We start from the raw sequence: 11,575 nt of genomic DNA on the forward strand, positions 1-11,575 counted from the left end.
GTGATGAGATACAGATTTGTCATAAGAAGTTTATTTCATGTTTACAAAAGGAAAAAAGAAAACAACAAAATTCACGTACTGTGTGATATTTTCTGACTACCTCAAAAAAAAAAAAAAAAGAATGAATCAGACTTAAGCTCCTTAAACTAGCAGCCTTAGCTTTAGCAGATCACACACACCACCCTTATCAGTGTGTGTTGACTTTGGTAATACCTGGTCATGTTCTCCTCATGGAATGTAAGTTTGGGTCGACAAGACAATTTTGAAAGTGTAATGAAGCATCCTGTTCTATGTTAAACTCTGTATATAAATTTCTGACCAAATCCGTTTGCTCATAAACCAGGAATCACTTCCATTATGTAATTTGTTTAGTTTAACATTTGTAATTCTTAGAGTGAAATGAATTGTACCACATGCATTTAAGAGTTTACTAATTTACCTTTGTATTAGCACTGCAAGTGCTCCGTGATTTGGGGATGTTACAATTATTTTAACAGCACAGCAACAAAATAAAAAGTCTACATGATGAAGCAGTTTGAATCTATTTTAAGCTACTCTCATGTCCACAGGCATGAAATAAACATTTCTATCCACCTCTGCTATGAGTCTTCCAGGTTTCACATTAACACTTATATGCATATGTATGTATGCACACACATATGGATGTATACACATGTAAAAACACAGGCACACATGCATGCTCACACAATTTCTTTTGTGAGGGGTTTTGTAAGTTATGTTTTGTAAGCTATTGTAAAGGATTTCTTTGAGGGACTCCGTAGATGGCCGGTCTGTAAGTTGTTGGCTTCACCAGCACAAGGATCTTGACTCATTACTCAGAACATATGTAAGACAGCTAAACCTCACGGCAGAGACAGGGAGGTCTCTGGACTTTACCTTCCAATCACCTCAGTCAGATTAGCAAACTCTAGGCCAGTGAGAGACCTGCTTCCAAAACAATACAAATGGCATTTGGGAAACGATTCTAAGGTATCTTCTTACCTCTCTTCATATGCATTCCTGTATAGACACACACATACACACGTAGAGTGAAAGAGAGAGACAGAGAGACAGATACAGAAACACAGAGAGAAACAGATACACACAGAGAGGGAGGAAGGGAAGGAGGGGAAAGGGAGAGAGAGGGAGAGAGGGGGAGAGAGAGAGAGAGAGAGAGAGAGAGAGAGAGAGAGCTTTAAGAGCCAGGAGCCTAAACTCTGATGTGCTGAAAGCAGTCCACAAGGCAACCAGAAAAACACTCAACTCACCGGTTATGTAGGACACTGACAGCACCAACATGTGGTACTCTCTCACATAGATAGTACATGCGGAGGGGAGGGTCCTGGTGCCTTCTTCAGAACTAATTTTCTCATAATGGCCTAAGATGCGGATGTGTTAACACTCTCAGGTACACTGAAATGGCACATTTATTGTGTGTTAACTGTATTCATTGGTATTGAAGCGCTCACTAAAAACTTGCTCTTCAGTTTAAATAACACCTTCAACACAGGAGAGCAAAATCTCTTGATCTGAATCAAGACTTCATTTTAGTCATAAATATGGAATCCTAATATCAGTAAAATGGGGGTCTGGAGAGATGGAGAGGCGAGCAAGGTGTAAAGACACTTGTTCTTACAGAGGATGGAGGTTTCAAATCCTAGCACCCAGTTGGCAGCTCATAACCATTCATAATTCCAGTTCCAAGGGATGCAATGTCTTCTTCTGACCTTTGTGGGTACCAGGCACACATATATGGTATACATACACACATGCATACAAACATACATGCATGTACGCATGTATATTATATGCAAAACATTCATACGCATAAAGTAGATTGGATTTAAAATACCAGGTCAGCATCACTTTTTCCAGGATTTGTATTTTCTGATACATGGAATAACCCAGACCAAGAATCCTTGCTTCTGCCACAAAACCTTGGTGGAATCAGTGATGGGGCTTTTTAATATTTGCAGTTACATGATTTTTATAATCCATATGTATGGCTTGCTGTAAAACTTCTTTAACCCAGGGAGACAAACGGAGCCTCTTCAGGTTCTTGAATAAGTTTGAATCATTAATCGTCAGCATATGGAAGAAAGATAAATATCCATGTTAGTTGGAATCAGGACCATGCAAAGAATCTTCTTTGAGTATGGGGTAGCATTCAGTTCCTTAAAGGCACATTTTTGTCTGGCGGATACTGGTAGTTACTTGAACACTTTATATCAATGGTTCTCAACTTTTCCTAATGCTGAGACATTTTAATATAGTTACTCATGTTGTTGACCCCAAGCATAAAAGTATTTCATTGCTACTCCACAATAATTTTGCTATAGATTTATAATAAATATAACTATAATTCTACCTCTTTATGAATCTTAATGTAAACACCTGTGCTTTTGTTTTTGTTAAGTCTTTTGAGACAGGGTTTTACTGTGTACCCTAGGTTGTTGTGGGCTTGATTTGTAGACCAGGCTGACCTCAAAATCACAGTGAGCCGTCTGTCTCTGCCTCCCTGAGTGCTGGGATTAAAGGATTGCACCACCATGCCTGGCTGTAAATATATAATATGCAGGACATAGAGTATGTGACGCCCCCTTCTCAGATGGGTCAAGACCTACAGAATGAGAACTGCTGCTCTACAAACATCTTTTTAGATTCACCAAACAGAAGAATGGTAGGCGATGCTTCTCCTGCCTGACTGGAAAGGACAGGAACCAAGTTGGACTGGTTTAAACTATTGTAGAAGCAAGAAGAACCACAGCGGAAGTCTTTAACTTCATGCTATTTTACTCCATCCTTTCAAGCTTCCACATCACACATCTCTGCTCACCCTGACTTACAGATTACCAAGGTTATTGTGTCTCTCAGTCCTTTATACTTAAGAGCAGAAGATAATGGAGGCCACAACAAATAGACACAGGTGGTAGGTTTTAAATGCAGGCACATGTTCAAAACGATTTAATAACCTAGTTATATTTTCCATTCAGTTATCAAGATAATCCTCAAAATTAGATTAAATTGTATTATCATCTGACCATGGGAGTAGAAGAAAAAAAAAAAACAAGTTCTGGGAGATCTGAGCTTGTATATTAAGACATAAAGGGTTTCAGAGCTCATTCAATGATTATGCTGCGGGTCTATTTCTATTCTAAATGTACAAGACAAAGTGTATCTTCAATAACCTATCCCCTATCAATTATCTGTCTAAAAAGCAGGTGCATGGCAACAGCATAGTACACAGGAGGCTCAGGAAGGGCATCAAATTTTTCTTAGCAAATGAGATCACCCAAATTGCCTATTGTGGGGCGGATTCTCTTCTGAAGAATAAGCATGATTTAAATTTTTACTTGGCAGTCAGAATTCAATAAACTACATCAATGTTGACAAGGTTCATTTCTATAAGCTGTAGTATGGAGAATGGGCCAATTAATCTTCAAAAGCGATCAATTAGCCTGTCTCACATCACTTCTTACTCACAAGCCACTCTCAACTGAGTCAATGCTTTTGAATGGATTTTGAATTTGCTAAAAAAAAAAAAAAAAAAAAAAAGGAAAGAAAGAAAGAAATGCCTGAAAAGAAAGGTAAAGAGTGTAATGAGTCTCCTTAATCACTTACAAAATTCTGGTTGCATTCATGTAACTTCTGAAGTGTTCATTAATCCTGTCTGTGTGCCTGTCAACACCTGTTTAGTATGCTGCCTCCAACACTTTCCTTGTTGTTTTTCTTATAGTTTGTGACTTTGCTTAATTATGACATAGATCTTTTGTAGGGAGCAGAGAAGCCCTGAGTGAATAAGGTCCTTGGTATTAGTTTTGACACGGGCCTGACCATGACAAGGATCCTAGCATCAGACCCAGAGAGAAATGTCAAAGCCTTCCTTTTTGGTCCATGTGTGGTTATCAACGGTATGTGAAGAAAGCATCCACTATATCTTTCTCCCCTGATATGTCTACAGCCTGAAGACTGTTCTCTAAAGACACAAGATTAGCTAAACTTGTCTCCTCAATCCAGCTGTAACCCACAAACTCTTCCTCCTCATTTATCTGTATGTTATAACTTGCCCACTTATGCCAGCTATGTGCACTAAATCTGCCTCTGTTAAATTTGACATAATCAACCTGCTGAGCTGGGGTGCTGTGGTTTTTCCATCACAGAGCTCAGAGTGCCCCATCCCAGCTTTCTGTTTGTATGTCTGTCCTTTTCTCCATTCATTTGATAGCTACAGTCATGTCCCCGGACTCCTGCAAATGATGCCGCAATTTTCTTCAACACCCCATCAATAAAATTCTTTGTCACAGAGATCCAAGATGGTTGTGCCGACCATGTAGGGTATCTGAACAGCAGCTCAGCAGCAAGAGCAGAGGGACTGGCAGGCTGTGCTGTGGGAGCCCCAAACCCCAATGTCTGTGTTTCTCAGATGAGATGAGAACCCACGGGGAAACACGAGAGTCCATCTTCAGGCCACCTGGCTAATATTGGAAAAATCTCCCTGGCTCCTGCCTGGCATGGCTGCAACCCTAGACCAACTGTTCAAGCCTACCTTCTGTGGATATCTTCCTGGTACCAACGACTCTTGTCCTCAACCTTGGGCATTTACTCTCACTGTCCGTATTTGAAGTTCCAAACTTGGGTGCCCACTCTCACCATTGCATAAACACCTTCCTGCTACCAGCGGCTCGAGGGTCCAACCTTGGGTGCTCACTCTCATCATCCTGAGATACCTTTCCATATGTGGTTGTGGGGAGGGGTGGGGCAGCTCCAAACTCGGGGCCACTCTCACCATCCCGGGCAGGCAAGTGGCTCCAACCATAGGCCCTGATGCAGGCAAGTGGCTCCGACCATAGGCCCTGATGCTTGGGACCCAAGGAAGCAGTACCAGACACTCCTCCAAGACTCAACCTGTTTCCCTAAAGAGACCAACAGGACCTCTGAGCTCACAGTTCTCTAAAAGGTCAGTGCCCAGCAACACAGTGCCTGACCAAAGCGCTTGTACTCACTAACCTCAGACAAAGAAAGTCAATGGTGGGGCAGCTGACTCCAAGACTTCCCTCTGTGAAAGGTGGATCCCTGAGCTCTTAGGTCCAGGAGGTCCCCAGTATCAGACATCTGAGGAGACACCTATGGGCAATTCCCTGAGAACCACCTGCCAGTCTGAGAGATCATTCCCACCAATCTGAGAAGGAATACCTGTAGCTTTCTGTCCAGGCCACTTCCCACAATCCCAAGAACTTCTGTAGGCAACAATATCTTACATCCAAAGCCAGAGACAACCAGATGGCTAAAGGTCAGAGTAAAAACACAGTCAACAAAAGCCCAAGCAATATGACATTCTCAGAACCAAGTTATCCAAAGGCAAGCAGGCCTGGATGCTCTAACACAACTGACACACAAGAAAACGGCCTTAAAAGTATATTTTCAAAGATGAAAAGAATAAAACCTATAAAGAAATACAGGAGGATACAGTCAAACAGATTGAGGCGTTTAGAGAGAAAGTAATTAAATTACTGAAGGAAATTCAGATATGTTCAAATAAACAGGTGAAGGAAATCAACAAATGGTTCAAAGTATGAAGATGGGAATAAAAACATTAAAGAAAGCCCAAACCTGAAGAAATCCTGGACAGAAAGAACTTAGGGAAGAACACATGAACTACAGAGGTAAGAATCATCAACAAAATACAGGAGACGGAGGAAAAAATTTCAGGTGTAGAAGACACAATGGACAATGCATCCATCAAAGAAAATGTTAAATCCAAAAATTTCTTGACACAAAACATCTAAGAAATCAAGTACACCATGAACAGAAGAAAACTCAGAATAATAGGAATAGATGAAAGGGAAGATTCCCAGCTCCAAGGACCAGAAAATATTTTTAATAAAATCATAGAAAAAAATTACTCATATCTTAAGAAAAAGATGCCATAAGTATATAAGAGGCATATAAACGCCAAATAGATTAGACCAGAAAAGAAAATCCTCCTGCCACTAAATGTATAGAAGATACTAAATGTACATAACAAAGAAAAATATTAAAAGTTGCAAGAGATAAAGGCCAAGTAACATATAACGGCAAATCTATCAGAATCACACCTGACATCTCAGCAGAAACCAGAAAAGCCAGAAGGGCCTGAGCAGATATCTTACAAACCCTAAGAGACGACAGATGCCAGTCTAGACTAGTATACTCAGAAAAACTTTCAATTACCACAGATAGAGAAAACAAGATATTCCACAATAGAACCAAATTTAAACAATATCTGTGCACAAACCTAGCCCTACAGAAGATACTAGAAGGAAAATTCCTACCTGAGGAAGTTAAACATATCCAAAACACATAGGATATAAATAACTTCACTACAGCAAAACTAAAAGTAGACCAGCACACAAACACATTACTGTAACTAACATCAAAATAAAAGTAACTAACTGTCACTTGTCATCAATATCTCTCAATAAAAATAGACTCAAATCTCCAATAAAAAGACACAGACTACAGAATGGATGTGAAAACAGGATCCATCATTCTCTTGCATACAAGAAACACACCTTAGCCACAAAGGTAGACATTACCTGAGTGTGAAGGGCTAGAACAAGATTTTCCAAGCAAGTGGCCCCAAGAAGCAAGCTGGAGATGGCATTCTAATATCTAATAAAATAAATTTTCAACCAAAATGTATCAAAAGAGTTGAGGAAGGACACTTCATATGCATCAAATGAAAATTCCATCAAGAAAACATCTCAGTTCTGAACATCTGCATCCTAAATGAAAGGGCACTCACATTTGTAAAGGAAACATTATTAAAGCTTAAACCACACATTGATATGCACACATTAATAGTGAGAGACTTCAACACAACACTCTTACCAAAGGACAAGTCAACGGAACAGAAACTGAATAGAGAAATAATGACATTAACAGACATTATGAATCAAATGTACCTAACAGACATCTACAGAACTTTTCACCCAAACACAAAAAAATATACCTACTCAGCACCTCACAGAACCTTCTCCAAAACTGATCATATAGTTGCTCACAAAGCAAGCCTCAACAGATACAAGGAGATTATCTTATATAATCCCTTGTATCCTATCAGACCACGATGTACTAAAGCTGAACCTCAACAAAAACAGAAATAGCAAAAAGCCTACACACATATGGAACCTGAACAACTCTCTACTCACAATAGCTGGGTCAGGGAAGAGATAAAAAAAGAAATTAAAGACTTCCTAGAATTCAATGAAAATGAAGGTACAACATACCCAGACTTATGGGACACAATGAAAGCAGTGCTAGGAGGAAAGTTTTTTTGGTAGTAAGTGCCTTCATAAAGAAATTTGAGACATCTCATACAAGCAACTTAACACCTCAACACCCCCTCCAAAAAAGCCTATATGTCACAAAATTTGAGAACCTAAATAAAATGGACAATCATTTTGATAGATTCCACTTCCTAAAGTTGAATCAATATCTGGTAAATAAATTGAATCATCCTATATCCCCTAAAGAAATAGAAGCACTCATCAAAAGTCTACCATCCACATAAAAAAACAAAAAGCTTAGGGCCAGATTGTTTCAGTGCAGAATTCTACCCCTGAATGCCTAGTATGAAGCCTACTTGGTCATGGTGGATGATATCTTTTATGTATTCTTGGATTGGTTTTGCATGTATTTTATTGAGTATTTTTGCATTAATGAAAGAAAACGCAAATTATCCATGTTCTCACCTTGCACAAAATTAAAGTCCAAGTAGATCAAATGCCTCAACATAAAATCATACACACTAAATCTGTTAGAAAAAAAAGTGAGTAAAAGCCTTGATCTCATTGGCACAAGAGACAACTTCCAGACAAGAACACCAACAGGTCAGGCTCTAAGATCAACAATTAATAAGTGTGATGTCATGAAATTGAAAAGCTTCTGTAATGCAAAGGGCACTGTCAACAGAACAAAATGACAGACTACAGACAGGAAAAAGACCTTCACCAACCCTATATCTATCAGAGAGCTAATATCCAGAATATATAAAGAACTAAAGAAATTAAGCACCAAAAAAATAAATAATTCAATTAAAAATGGGGTACAGAGCTAAACTGAGAATTTTCAACAGAAGAATATTGAATGGCAGAGAAACACTTAAAGAAATGCTCAATGTCCTTAGTCATCAGGGGAAATGTAAATCAAAATGACTCTAAGATTCCACCTTACAACTATCAGAATGGCTAAGATCAAAAACTCAAGTGACAACACATGCTGGAGAAGATGTGGAGAAAGGGGAACCCTCCTCCATTGCTGGTGAGAATGCAAACTTGTACAACCACTTTGGAAATCAATCTGGTGCTTTCTCAGAAAACTGGAAATAGTGCTACCTCAAGACCCTGCCATACCACTCCTGGGCATATACCTGAGAGATATTCCACCATTCAATAAGGGTATTAGCTCAACTATGTTCATAGCAGCTTTATTTGTAATAGCCAGAATATGGAAACAACACAGATGCCCCTCAACAGAAGAATGGATACAGAAATTGTGATACATTTACACAATGGAATACTAATCATCAATTAAAAATAAGAAAACCATGAAATTTGCAGGCAAATAAATGGAACTAGAAAAGATCATCCTGAGTGAGGTAACCCAGAAGCAGAAACACACATGTGGTATATACTCACTTATAAGCCAATATTAACCATATAATATATGAAAAACATATTAAAATCCACAGATCTAAAGAAGCTAAACAATAAGGAGGACTCTAGGAAGGATGTTTAATTCTCATCTAGAAGGTAATCAGGATAGACTCTTGAAGCAGCAGAAACGAAGGAACAAGACAGGAGCCTACCATAGATATTTTCTCACAGACTCTACTTAGCAATCAAAGAGAACCACAGCCAAACTTTGGGCAGAGTGCAGGAGGTCTTTGGAAGAAGGAGGAGATAGAAGGACATGGAGGGGACAGATACTCCATAAAGAGACCAACAAAACAAAAAACTCTAGGCCCAGGAGGACCTGCAGAGACTGTTGCATCAACCAAGGACCACGCACTGAGAGACCTAGACCCTCTGCTCATATGTAGTCTATAGGCAGCTCAGTCTCCTTGTGGGTCACCAAGTAAGGGAAGCAGGGGCTGTCTCTGACATGAACTTGCTTGCCTGCTTTTTGATCACTTCTCCCTGGTGGGCAACCTTGCCAGCCTACAGGGGAAGAGGATCCAGGTAGTCCTGATGAGAGTTGATAGGCTAGAGTCACATAGTAGGGGAGGAGGACTCCCCCTTTCAGTGGATTAGGGTAGGGAGATGAGGCAGCAAGAGGGAGGGAGGGTGTTGAGATAGGGGGCTGCAATCAGGTTATAAAGTGAATAAACTGTAAAAAAAAAAATTAAAAAGAAAAAATTCTTTGTCACTTGGTAGGTGACTGTTTTTTGGCAGGAGGGGGAATTGGACATGTGAATCTAATTCTCCTGTGGTATTTTTCTTAACTGGTGCATTTTAATATTGTGCCTAAGGGAACCCATACGTTCGAAGCCACAACCCTTATCAATTATTATTTAATGAGTCTTGGATGAGATAAATCCATATGTAATTTTAAAAAAAAACTTGAGAGTGCAAGGCTGCCAGGAACTTCTGCTTTATAGGTTTGGTCACGTGGAATATGTCATCCTTGACCTGTCTCCTCTAGAAAGCAGAGCCGGAAGCAGCAATTCTGCTTCCAGTGGCTTATTTGCTGTGAACCAGCTCAGAATGTTGAGGAAAGAAACAGATACAATTCATTATGGCACAGTGTGTTAGTGTGCCAGTTTCTGTACCTTAGGACATCACAGAAGATGCTTAACAGCAGTTCAGCAGGCTCACACAAACAGCAAGAAGAGATTCCGCAGGCCGTTTCTGAAGGGAGTGGTGTACCTTACAATACTATACAAGAGAGAGAAAGAACAGGAAAGTTCTGTTGACCTCTGTTTTTCCCACTGGTAATTCTTCATTTCTTGAGGATTTATAACTCTTTCTTTTCTAGTAGTTTCACTTATCCCATCAACAGCTGTTCTAAGAGAAATCAGTGCTCACAGCCTTCAGATATCGTTCAGTTCTCAATGAAGGTCCAGCCTGGCGTTAGTCTTTATCTTGATGAGATCTAGAATCTGCTGGGAGACAGGCCTCTGGACATTCTGATGGGAGGTTATCTTGATTATGTTAATTGATGTGGGATGGCACATCTTAATTGTGGGCCCGTTGATTCGCTGGATGGGGAATGCTGAACTGTATAAAATAAAGTAGGTGAGGCCCTACACATTTGTCACTATTTCTTGACAGCAGATGTTGTGACCAGCTCAGGCTCCTGAGTCTGGGGCTTCCCTGTCATGATTGATTGTAACCTGGACTTGTGAGCCACAATAAAGCCTTTTCCTCTTAAATTGCTTTTGTCACAATATTGTCACAGCATCAGGAAAATAAACTAAGACAATAGGGGAGCAAACAGCTCGTTTCAGAAGATCTAACCACCAAGACACTGCATCTTACCTGGTGACCTTGATTACTGCACATCACTGTTTACTTTCAAATAACTACTACAAAGAACAATAGTATCTGTTGGCTACTCATTTCAGCCAACTCAAGCTGCAGGGAACGCCTTTCCTGCCCCAGATTCCTTTGTAAACCTTGTAAACCCTCAAGGAAAAAAGTTTCCCCCACTCCCACCCCCAGGAGCTCCAGCATTGAGGCTCTAGAGTCTTTTTAAATTTCTTTTATTTTTTATTTTTTCCTAATGACTGTAATGATCATTCCCAGCTATGAGGCGGGAGAGTGGCCAGGCCCGCCCTACAAGTAAAATCCCACCAATCCCTGTACAAGAAAATCCACCAATCCCTGAGCTCCCCAAGGATCAGGACTCGAAAACCCAGCAATCATCACCCTGGAAACCTCCATTCTAGAAATCTCTGCCTCCCAAGAAGCCCTATATGCCTTGTCTGTTCAGTTCCACGCTGTTTCTTACTGGAGCATAAGTAGACAACTCTCCTGGGTTTTTTCCCTCCCAGTAAATCTCTTGTGTGAAGTTTATTGTGTGGTGTGACCTTGTGGTGTTCTTTGGTTCCCATCTGCCAGGGTACCTTTACCTTTAGAGCTGCAACTCTTCTGGTATTACCAAATATAGAGGAGTTCCTGGGATCCATGTGTTATTAAAAGAGTAATGCTTCATAAACTTCTGTCTTTTCACTAATATCTGTAACATACTTGCATAGGTGACATCAGAATTGAGAAATCTTTAGCCAAACATTTAAAGGTCTATTCTAAATGTCTGCTGTTTGCTGAATTAATCATGAAAAACTATTATATAAATAACACGCTTCACTCTCCGTCAGTGCTTTCAATCTGTTCCTGATGAATAGGCTGTTTAATCAGTTAAAGTTTCAAAGCCATAATGTAAACAATGCACGAACAAATGCCAGAAGTTTTCAAAGTTGGATGAACAGGCTAATCATTTTGGAACTTGGAGACAGTATCAGAATTTCTTTCTTTCTTTCTTTCTTTCTTTCTTTCTTTCTTTCTTTCTTTCTTTCTTTCTTTCTTTCTTTCTT

Source organism: Psammomys obesus, unplaced genomic scaffold (genome assembly GCF_907164565.1).
Source record: "Psammomys obesus unplaced genomic scaffold, mPsaObe1.curated_primary_1811, whole genome shotgun sequence".
NCBI lineage: Eukaryota > Metazoa > Chordata > Mammalia > Rodentia > Muridae > Psammomys > Psammomys obesus.